General features: G+C 45.4%; 2 non-coding genes across 2 annotated transcripts; one reads left to right on the top strand and one right to left on the bottom strand.

The window, feature by feature from the left end:
* Positions 1–1,409: 1,409 nt before the first annotated feature.
* On the bottom strand, positions 1,410–1,516 carry LOC120269677. The gene has a single exon (XR_005539319.1). It is a non-coding gene; the product is annotated as a small nucleolar RNA R71 (small nucleolar RNA).
* Positions 1,517–10,644: 9,128 nt separating this feature from the next.
* LOC120269736 lies at positions 10,645–10,751 on the top strand. Its single transcript, XR_005539375.1, has one exon. It is a non-coding gene; the product is annotated as a small nucleolar RNA R71 (small nucleolar RNA).
* The last annotated feature ends 954 nt before the right edge of the window (positions 10,752–11,705 follow it).

The raw sequence follows: 11,705 nt of genomic DNA, 5'->3' as shown, positions 1-11,705 counted from the left end.
GAGTTCTTGTTGGTAACCTTGTGAGTGAGTGACACACCACGAGCTTTAGACAAAGCTAGGTTGGAGAGGGTTGAGAGGGTAAGTCGAGAGGTACAGGAGCGTCCCCTTTCCCCTCCAGCATGATGGATTCTACCTCCGTTCCTCGAGTTCTTAGCGGCCATAATAGAGTGAATGGTCTAAGGGATGAACTTCCGTTGTGGCTTAGTTGCGCGTGCAACAGAGTGAAGCGTTGAGGTGATCTTAGTATCTAGGGCTCAATTGTGGTTAGGGACCTTCCACCTAGACCAAAGGGTTAGGTCTATAATTAGGAAGAGATTTATCACTTGGAATCCCTACAGCTCATTGCAACTCTATGAGAGTGCGAGGTGTTGAGATTGTTCGATTTCTCCTCCGGGACATGTATAGAGTTAGGCATAGTTGACCTTAGATTTGGGACTATGTAATTAAGGATTTCCACGAATCACCATTGCATTGATTAGGAAGCATAATAGAGGGTTTTTGCACTTGAAACAATTATCCTAGGTGGAGCATTATCCGGGTACCCCATCTTTATCATTGCCTTACCCCCTTCTTTACGTTTGCTCTCTTACTTGTTGCTTTTACTATTGAGAATTGAATCATTGTCACACTCATTATCATTGATCATTTACATCGCTAAGAATCAAATTAAGTATTTTTATTCCCTACTCCCTCTGGATTCGATACCTGCTCACCCAGGATTATTATTTCGACAAACCCGTGCACTTGCGGGATATACGCAAGGGGACCTTGTCAAGTTTTTGGCGCCGTTGCCGGGGAGCTAGGTGTTTAGAGATACTTTGCACTTGTTTTCTTAGCTATTTCACCACACATTGTATTTCACGTCTTCTTATTCTATCATTTTTCTGATTTTCTTTTTCTTTCTTTTTGGTGCAGCTCCAGGTTATGACCCGAGGGAATCCATCAATATTGATTGAAGGAGACCCTAAGCTTGAACGTACACTTAGAAGAAAAGCGAAAGAACCTGTGCAAGAACAGCATAATTCAGCTGATTTGGAAGGAGAGGAATCTGAAAACATTACAGAACAGAATGAGCAACAGTGAACAATATCCGACTATGCCAGTCCCCCGATTATAGCTCAGAACTTCGAGCTAAAGCCGGTATTCATCCATATGTTGTAGCAGTCTGCACAATTCAATGGTTTGGCCGATGAGGATCCAAATAGTCACATAGAGAGCTTTCTCGAGGTGTGTGATATGCTGAAGATAAAGGGGTGACGGATGATGCCATCAAATTGAGAGCCTTCCTATTTTCCTTGAAGGGGAGAGCGAAGCAATGGCTACACTCATTACCTAGAGCATCAATCACTACATGGGAGGAGATGGTAGAAGCTTTTCTAGCCCGTTATTTTCCTCCCAGAAAATCAGCAAAGCTTAGGAATGAGATCTCGTCCTTTGTTCAGTTGGAATTGGAGTCTCTATTCGAGACATGGGAAAGGGTCAAGGAGCTCCTGAGAAGATGTCCGCAACACGGATTCCCGGAGTGGATGATTGTTCAAACCTTTTACAATGGTTTGAACCCAAGTACAAGGCAACTCTTGGATGCGGCAGCAGGAGGTACCTTAGGTAGCAAAACTCCCGATGAGGCTCGTCAATTAATTGAGGAAATGGGGTTAAATAGCTACCAATGGAATGCTAGGGAGAAGAAGAAGGTGGCCGGTCTCCATGAAATTGATGCGGTAAACTCATTGGCGGCGCAAGTAGAGAGTCTTAGTAAGAAGCTAGATCTCATAGCTTCGAATAGAGTTGTGGCCGTGACCAATTGCACCGGTTGTGGTGGAGGACATGCTCCCTCCGATTGCCTGATCGTTATTGGTGATGTTTCTTCAGTGGAAAACGTTGACTTTGTAGGTAATGGCATGAGACCTCAAGGGAACCCATATAGCAATACTTACAATTCAGGTTGGAAGAATCATCCCAATTTTTCATGGAGTAATCAAGGACCACAAAAGGCCATGGGGCCACCGGGTTTCCAACAACAATAACAAGCCCCTCAACTGGAAAACAGAATTTCAGGCTTGGAAACCCGAATGACGGATTTAGAGAAGCACTTGGCTAGATTTGTTCAATCTGCAAATACACGGTTTGAATCAGTCGAGGCTACACTTCACAGCCACACCACCTCTTTGCACAACCTTGAAAATAAGGTGGGGCAAATTGCAAAGTCTCTCTCCGAAAGGCCACATGGAAGTTTACCAAGCAATACGGAAACCAACCCTAGAGAACATGTGAAGGAGATAACTTTGAGAAGTTGTCGTGAGGTTGAAGGGAGGCTTCCGAGTGAGAAGCCAAATAAACACTCATCCGAGGTTGTAGAGGTTGAGGAGGGAGTAAAGAAAGAGAAAGAGGTGGCATCCCCACCTTTCAAGCCAAGAATCCCTTATCCCTCTAGATTGAAGAATGACCAAGGGGATGAACAGTATAAGAAGTTCCTGAGTTTATTCAAGCAACTCCACATCAACATTCCTTTTGTAGAGGCATTAGCTCAAATGCCTAAGTATGCGAAGTTCCTGAAAGACTTGTTGACTAACAAGAGAAAGTTGGAGGAGAGTGCTTCAGTGGTGCTAGATGCTTCATGCTCAGCGGTGCTGCAAAAGAACATCCCGAACAAGAAGAAAGACCCAAGAAGCTTCATCATTCCGTGTAACATCGGTAACTTAGGTGAGGAAATGGCACTGGCAGATTCAGAGGCAAGTATCAACGTCATGCCATACACTTTCTTCCAAAAGCTAGGCTTAGGAGAGCCCAGGCCTACTCGGATGACTTTACAATTGGTGGACCGAATAGTGCGACATCCGAGAGGTATCATTGAAGACGTGCTTGTCAAGGTGGACAAGTACATTTTTCCGGTTGACTTCGTAGTGCTAGATGTCGATGATGATGCGGATGTACCCTTGATACTTAGGAGACCGTTCTTACGGACTTCTACAGCATTGATTGACATGGACGGCGGAGAGCTCACATTGAGAGTTGGAGATGATGACAAACTCACTTACCGCCTTGCTAAAGCCATGCGGTATTCTCTCAATTTTGATGAGACTTTGTATTTTCTAGACACTACTGATGAGCTTGTTGATGAATACATGTAGGAAATGTTGAACCCAGATTGATATGAAGGTTTGTTCGACCAAGAGGAGAGCAATGAAGAAGTAATGATGCTTGGGTCGACTGAAGAAGTAACATCTACCCCGGGGATATTGAAGAAGGTGCTTGACACGTCCGAATATGCGTGAGTGAATCGCAAGTGTACGAGTGTCGAAGTAATAATTACCCGGTGAGTCGGGTAGTCGAATCCACAGGGAACGGAAGTACTAGTAATAACCACTTCTCAATTATCTAGTCGGAATCAGTTAATATAATGGAGTGAACTAATTGCAAGCAAAGCAAACAAGTATGCAAGAAATAAAGTAGAAGAGTCTCAATCACTAAGGATGAGGTATTCGGGCAATGATCCCCCTAAGATCTTCTTTAAAGCTCAAGATTCACTAAATGCTCTAGAATCGAGTCTAATGAGTCGAGGTAGTCCAACGATAACCAATCCTTGTCTCCAAGCAAAAAGGCACTAGTCCCCTACAAGGTCCCGTGGAGAAATCGACCAATCTCAACACTTCACACCCCATATGACCGCAATATGCTCTAAGGAAACCTAAGAGTGAAACCGATTCCTAAATGTAGATCCAACCCCTAATTCCCCGCGAAGGATCCTAACCCCCTACAAGGTCCCCGGCGGAGAAATCGAGCAATCTCACGCCTCACACCAAATATGGTTGCAAAGAGAATATGGAATACGGAGATAGGGAAACACTCAATCGAAAGGGAAAGGGGACATTCCTCCATCTCAAGGCTCACCCTCTCAACCCTCTTTAATCTTGGAAATCTAACTCTAATGGAGACCTCACACATTAAAGTATTAAATCATGCAATGTAAATCAACCACAAGGATTAACAACACTAGCAAGCAATTAAATCACAAGATTAAAAACTCAAGACAACTCGGATTAACTAGAAACATTAAGAGAATCAATCCAAAAAAATATAAATCTTAGGGTTCACATGCCCAAATACCTACTAGGGTTTAGCCCTTCATGGGCCTAGTTACAAAAAACAATAATGAATACAATGAAAAAGCAATAAAAACCCATAGAGAAAACCCCCTCGACTCAAGCGGATTGGCCTTGATTGGTAGTTCTATCGCCTTGAAGGATTCCTCTCCGAAGCTAGGTTGCCAATGGCTCCCCAAAAATGCTATGACGTCGAAGGAATCTATCAAAGTTGGTGAAGAACTCCCTATCAATCGGCGAAGACCTTCTCTTCAAACCCTAGCCGTCTTTCTCTCAATGTCTATGCTCAAAGCTCCGCAAAAAGTCCCTTTAGAATGGCCAAAAGGTGTATTTATAGCCTCAAAACGCTGCGTCACGTGCCCCCCACGCCCGCTGCGGATTTTTCCACGCGCCCGCGGTCGCAGGAATTTCCACGCCGTCGCTGGAATTTCCACGCAGCGCGTGAACGAACTCGCTACGCATTAGGCTACGAATTCGGCCACATGATTCCCCGCCGCACAACGATAAACATTCTCCTCTTAAGGCCACACGATCATATGGTAGGCTATCCGGCTTTTTCCTTCATCAATGCGCCTTGAAAGGTCTTGAAATCTTTACAAAGAGGAGGGATGTGGAGACATGGCTGCCTTTGTGCCCTTCCATTAATAACTTGGCTTGCAAAAACTATGGAAGTTGGCACACATCTCCTCATACACGAACTCCCTCTTGTGTCTTCCAACTTGATTTGTACAAGAACTCCCAATATTATGCCATAATAGCCTATCTTCGCCTCCCTTTTGAATTCCCAATGCCTTCACAACCTACATGCATAAAAAGAACACCCAATACACGTAAATGAGACATAAACCGTATAAAAATATGATGCTCAATGTATGTAAAAACATGCATAAAAAAACATGTTCACTCAAGCACTTATCAAACTCCCCCACACTTAAGCCTTTGCTTGCCCTCAAGCAAAATTAAACATTAAACTCATGGGAATAAAAGAGAAGTGATTGGCCTTAGGTTCACCAAGAAGGTACAAGAATGAAATTCTAAAGTTATGGAGAAAATAAAACACTAGACAAAAACAATCAATGCCCTAGCAAACAATCCAATAAAAATGAATATGATAAAATCCGAATGCGTGTGTGTGTGAAAAGCTCAACTCATGTCAACACTATGTCCACTACTAAGTTTTTATGAAAACGGGACTTATTTATGAACAAGAAGAAAAAGTAGTAGCTTCACACAATCCTCTAAGGTAGCCCTTTCCCAAGATGCCTCCCGAGTGGCTTTCACACTTTCGAGGTGGTAGCTCTTTCTACTAAGGATGGTAGCTTTCACACATCCCATGAGATAGCTCTTTCTCTCATTAGGGCATAACAAGTATCCGACTTGTGAGAGTAGCTACATACATCATGGGTGGTAGCTCTTTCCACACCCTATGTACAAACAACAAACAATCTCAAATTTTTACTAAAAACTAGCACACTAAAAGTCCCAAACATAATGAACTAGAGTCTTCATAGGTCTAATGAGCGAGAAAAAAATGCACCAAGAGCAATCGGACAAAAAAATATGCAAGAAAAATTGGATGAAAAACTAAAAGCATGATAAAAATCTAATGTTCACAACCTCCAAAAACTAAGAATTAAACTCTTAACCCTAAGGTGAACCTTCATTAGCAACAAGAGCATGCTCATGAAAACACAAGTATAAGTCATGTATAAAGTGAACCCTCCCCCACACTTAAGATGTACATTGCCCTCAATGTACACATGTAAGCACAATAAAATAGTATCAATGAAAGCAACATGTGTGCGGGAATGCAATTAAAACAATACTCCCCTGAATTCCTCATGGACATTTGGTGAAGTCTATCTCAAGGGCGCATTGTAACGGTTGTGAAGCTCACACGACCATGGAATAAAGCACATGATCGTGTCTATGACTAAAACATCAACAACATCACTCTCAAGGCCAACTGCACGGAATACAAGGGGTTCAGTAAAGCTCAATAAAATAGAAAAGGGAATACGAATGCAAACAAATAACAAAACGAAAGCATAAAGATAACTCTCAGAAGGTGAAACCTTTCTGAGCACAAAAGTCCACAAACTAAAGATAAAACACATAAAAACATAAAATGAAAAAAATAAAAAGTCTCATGAATGTGACGCCTCAAGCTGCCCAGATCCGGAGTCAGGCCGGTGCCGAAAGTGACGCCGGCATGTAGCGGATGAAACCTCCTCGCCGAGAGTTTGCCGAATACGATCAAGTCGCCTCGTAATCCGCACTGGTTCTCCAAGATAGTAGCAACGGCACCTCGAGTCGAGCCAAGCGCCGTGTACTCGAGAGGTAGATGACTCGGGATCGCTGGATGCTATCGGTGCCGCTCGGTGATCCCCGGGCTCTACCGCAGATGGTGCCTCCGTGGCCTCAAGCAGCTCCCTCGCCGTCCCCTCGAAGACGACTCCACTAGTGCGCATCCACCGAGCCCTCGCACGCCTCACAATGCCCATCAAACGGAGAGTAACCAAAACCCAATGGTATTGGGCTCATCGATCCTCTCCTCGCCTCGACCGAGCGGATCGCACTCCATCCCTCGAACATAAGACTTTAGTGATATAGGGTCCCGCGAACAATGCCCCCAACCGTAGGTACTCATTCTGATGGCGAAAGTAATCGGCGACCACAAATCCTAGGTGGAGAGGGATTCCATGGACCATGGAATGGAGGTACAAAAAGATCCGTCTCCCGCGGCTGAACCAAGACTCATCTCCCCGACTCGTCACCGACCGGCCGAGAACTCGCGTGAATGTACCGCGCACCGGTCGAGTGAGGCAAGAGGCCTTCGATCGCTCGGAGAATATTGACGTACCGTGACAAATTATGGAAAAACCCGCCCGCAGTGATACCATGAGGGTAATCGGTGAGGAGTCAGGTGTACTCGATAAGATCGAGATAGTCCCGATCAGAGCAACCCAAGATATATCGAGAATCGGGTCAAAGACATCCCATGCGGCCGACCAAAGGCTCGGAAACGATGGCATCCTCCGTGTCAAAAACTGTATCAATCGCATCACGATCGAAGGAAAAACGAGGCAAGAACCTCCAAGGTGGTATCTCGCTCGACGGGCTCTCAATAGCAAGCAATCGGGTCCCAACCTCCCCACACTAACTCAGTTTCTCTAACCTCTTCAAGAAGACCAATATCCTTCTAGTGCGCCCCTACCAATAAATCGTGATCGTCCAATCTTGAGATTCTGGAGACGCTCGAAACGTTGCTGATGAACGGGGTCAGGGAATTCCACTACTGGTGGTGGAGTCGGCTCCCTGTCATGGCGAGGACGCTTCTGAGCCAATCTCTTGGTCCGCGGTGCCATATCTGCGAAGAAAACATGTAAAAACATCAGTCGGCATGTATACAGGTGTAACAGGCACCGCCGACGCGAGGGCGCTGAGTTGGAGAGAAAAACAGGCCATTCGGTCTGTCCCGCCCCACGCGGGCGCTGGGCAGGCCACGCCGCCGCTGGCGCATGTCCTGTCTCGGCTGGGGACAGGCGCGCGTGGGCGAGCCACGCTGGCGCTGCAGTCGCGGCTGCGGCAGCGGCACGGCATCGCAGCACAGGGCCAGCGTCGGGCGCGTGGCTCGGCCATGGCGCGCGGCAGCCAGTTACGCTGCCAGCATGGGCCCGCTGGGCGCTGGGTCGGGCCATCGCGCCGCCAGCCTAGCGCTACGCTGCGCCCCGCCCACGCAGGGCGCGTGGGCCGGGTCGCCGCGTCAAAGGGAGCCACGCGAGCGCTGCGGGCTCCTACGCGTGGCCGCGGTCGCATGGCGGCCCAGCCCACGCGGGCGCTGGCAAAGCCACGCTACGCGTGGGCGCCCGACTCCAGCGATTTCACGGAGTTGGGCTCCCTACGCGCACATAATTCATTCTCAAGCATTCATTAGGTGTCTAACATGATTTCCTATGAAAAATAGCATACAAATACCATGAAAACTCCATGAAAATGACCTTGAAAAACATGGAAAGGGTGGTATAAAGTGAGAGCTTACCGGAGCAAATTGGAGAAGAAAAATCGGTGCAAACTCCGGCAAATCACTTCTAATCCCCCAAGGAATTGAAAACAAATGGTTTTAGGGATCAAAACTTGAGTTTTATAGGAGTGAAAAATTGGAAGATGAAAGGGTTCTTTAAAATGGAAGATGATGAATAGTGCCCCTTCACATTCTTATAGGCACATGGGGGTGTGGATTTGCCACTCCCCCGCGTGGGTACTGTACACGACCGCGTGGAAATTCCACGCGGCCGCGTGGGCTGCAGAATTTCTGCAGACAGTCCACTAAGGGCCCAAAACTCCAAATTGACACCAACTGTTCAACATTTGACATTGGAAACACCCTAAACCATGTCATACACATGAAAAATAATGCATATCACCGAAAAATTTCATGAAAACACCAGCAAACCACAAAAATTGATCAAGGCACACACTCATGGAATTATTACTGCAGAAATTAAATTTCAAGTCTAAAAAACTAACTAAAACCTTGGGTTGCCTCCCAAGAAGCGCTTGTTTAACGTCACTAAGCTTGACGTACCTCTCCTTACCTTATGGTGGGTCATAAAGATGGAAAACCTCCTTCTTAGCAACCTGCACACACGATGGACAGAATTTCTGCATATTCAAGGAAAAGCTCTTAACCAAGTTACCGAATGAGGGAATGTCGCGCTCTCCCTGTGTGTACTTGTCTCCTATTGTGTGGGAGCGCTTCCGGCGACGATGTCTCGACCTCTTGACTCGGCTAAAAATCTGTTCTATGAATCCTCCTTGTGGTTGCTCCTTGAGGATTTGTTCCGTACAAATTTTTAATTGCGCCTCTCCCATGTCCGGCCATTCCTCATATGGATCCGGATGTAACAATTCCTGCAAGTATTCATTAGAAATCTCATCATTGACATCAACAAAATAACAAGAATCATCAAAGTCAAGAGAGTGCTTCATTGCTTTCGCCAAAGCGATATGTGATCTTTTCCTCTCCAATACGCAACGTCATCTCGCCTCCATCCATGTCGATGAGTGCCTTGGAAGTGCGTGAGGAACGGTCTCCCCTGAATTAATGGCACCTCCGCATCTTCATCAACATCTAACACAACAAAAATCTGGGTAGAAAAATATACTTGTCAACCTTCACTAAAACATCTTCGATTATACCTCTAGGATGACGAACTGAACGATCGGCCACCAGAAAGTCATGCGGGTCGGACGTGGCTCTCCCAAACCCAATTTCTGAAATAATGCGTATGGCATAACATTAATACTAGCTCCCGAATCGCCAAAGCTTTTTTTCTTTCCCCAAACCTCCGATTGCACATGGTATGATGAAACACCCCCGGATCTTTCATTTTGTTTGGCAAGTTTTTTTCTCAAGCATTGCCGAACAATTACCTTCTAATACCACAGCCACACTCTTCCTCCATCTTCCTCTTGTTGGTTAAGAGGTCCTTCAAGAACTTTGCATAGCGAGGCATTTGAGACAATGCTCTACAAACGGAATGTTTATGTGTAGTTGTTTGAATAGATCCGTAAATTTCCTGCTTTTGCTCATCAACTTGGTCTTTCTTCAAACGCTACGGATAGGGAATTCTTGGGGAAAATGAAGGGAAGGCACACTGGCCCCTTTTTCCTTGTCTTGCACCCTATCCCTTGGTCGTTTTCGTGGATTTTTCGCTAGCCTTTCCCAGATGGGGGTTTTGGCTTGAAGAATTTCAGAATTATTCTCGCAAAGCACTCTTTTCTTGGAGCCCTCGACCACTTCTCAAGGTGATCGCTTTCACTTGCTCTCTTGGGTTAGTCTCAGAGTTACTCTGCAAGCTTCCAATAGGTCTCTCCGCTAATGATTTTTGCTATTTGCCCAACTTGATTCTCCAAATTATGTAAAGAAGCAAAGGTGATTACGGAGTGTTGCTTCTATGTTTTGGAACCTTGTGTCGCTTGATTGAATAAACTCGACAAAAACCCTTTCCACTCGAAACTCTTTCCGAATCGAAGGTGTTTGCTGAAATCCGTGGGGACACATGCCTTTTGCTGCCCTTGATTTCCCAGAGAGATTTTGGGTGGCTTCTCCACCCTTGGTTGTAAGTATTGCTCGTAGGGGTTCCCTTGTACTCTTCCCGAATTACCCACAAAAATCAACTTGTTCACTTGGAGCTCAAGTGGTAATTGAGATAGGACAATCTGATGGCATGTGTGCACCCCTCACAACCATCACAACTTGTGATTGAGGCTACCTTCGATGAAGTCAACGTATCCAACTTCTTGCTTAGTGCCCTCGACTTGGCCGCTAAGGATGTAACCGCATCAATCTCATGGAGCCCGGCCACCTTCTTTCTTTTCCTTGCATTCCATTGGTAGCTATTCAATCCCATTTCCTCAATTAGTTGTCGGGCTTGCTCGGGGTTTTGTTTCCCATTGTCCCTCCCACAGGGCATCAAGGAGTTGCTTGGTACTCGAAGTTCAACCCATTGTAAAATGATTGAATAACCATCCACTGGGGAACCCGTGTTGTGGACACTCGCGAAAAGGTCTTTTGAAAACGCTCCCAAGTTTCAAATAAGGATTCAAGCTCTATCCGAACAAACGAAGATATTTCATTGCGAAGCTTTTGCCGATTTCCTGGGAAAATACCTTGCGAGGAAAGCCCTCAACCATCTCGCCCCACGCCGTGATAGAAGCTCGTGGTAGTGAATGAAGCCATTGCTTGGCTCTTCCCCTTCAATGAAAAAGGGAATGCTCTCAATCGGATTGCATCATCCGAGACTCCATTGATCTTCAACATATCACAAACTTCGAGGAAGTTCTCAATATGACTATTTGGGTCTTACATCGACAACCCATTGAACTCGCAAGGGCATCGATGAACCATTTGAATAAAAACCCGGCTTTAACTCAAAAATTTTGGCAGCCTACAGTGGCTCTAACAATGCTTGATTGTGTCCCTACGAATTGTAGGCCCAGCAAAATCTGATAATGTCCTTTGTTGCCCCTTCTTGTTCAGCCCATATTTTCTCGATCTTCGATATCTATTTCAGTTGGAGAGTCCTGTTCTTGCATGTGTTCCCTTGCCCCTTCTACTTAAATCTGCTCAATTTCGTAGGTCCTCTTCAACCAATGTCAAGGGTTCCCCGAGTCATAACCTCAAGTTGAAATCAATAAAAAGAAACAAAATGAGAACGCACGGAAAAGAAAGAAATATGAAATAGAAAAACAAATAAAAATGTGAATGACTAAAAGTAATCAAGTCCTAGTGTTCCTAATATCCGCTCCCCCAAGCAACGGCGCCAAAAACTTGACACGTCCGAATATGCGTGAGTGAATCGCAAAGTGTACGAAAGTGTCGGCACAATTACCCGGTGAGTCGGGTAGTCTAATCCACAGTGAACGGAAGTACTAGTAATAACCACTTCTCAATTATCTAGTCGGAATCGCTTAATATAATGGAGTGAACTAATTGCAAGCAAAAGCAAAACAAGTATGCAAGAAATAAAGTAGAAGAGTCTCAATCACTAAGGATGAGGTATTCGGCAATGATCCCCTAAGATCTTCTTTAAAAGCTCA

Source organism: Dioscorea cayenensis, chromosome 9 (genome assembly GCF_009730915.1).
Source record: "Dioscorea cayenensis subsp. rotundata cultivar TDr96_F1 chromosome 9, TDr96_F1_v2_PseudoChromosome.rev07_lg8_w22 25.fasta, whole genome shotgun sequence".
Taxonomy (NCBI): domain Eukaryota; kingdom Viridiplantae; phylum Streptophyta; class Magnoliopsida; order Dioscoreales; family Dioscoreaceae; genus Dioscorea; species Dioscorea cayenensis.
Note: the sequence above shows the minus strand (reverse complement) of the source record. Positions and strands in the feature narration are given on the sequence as shown.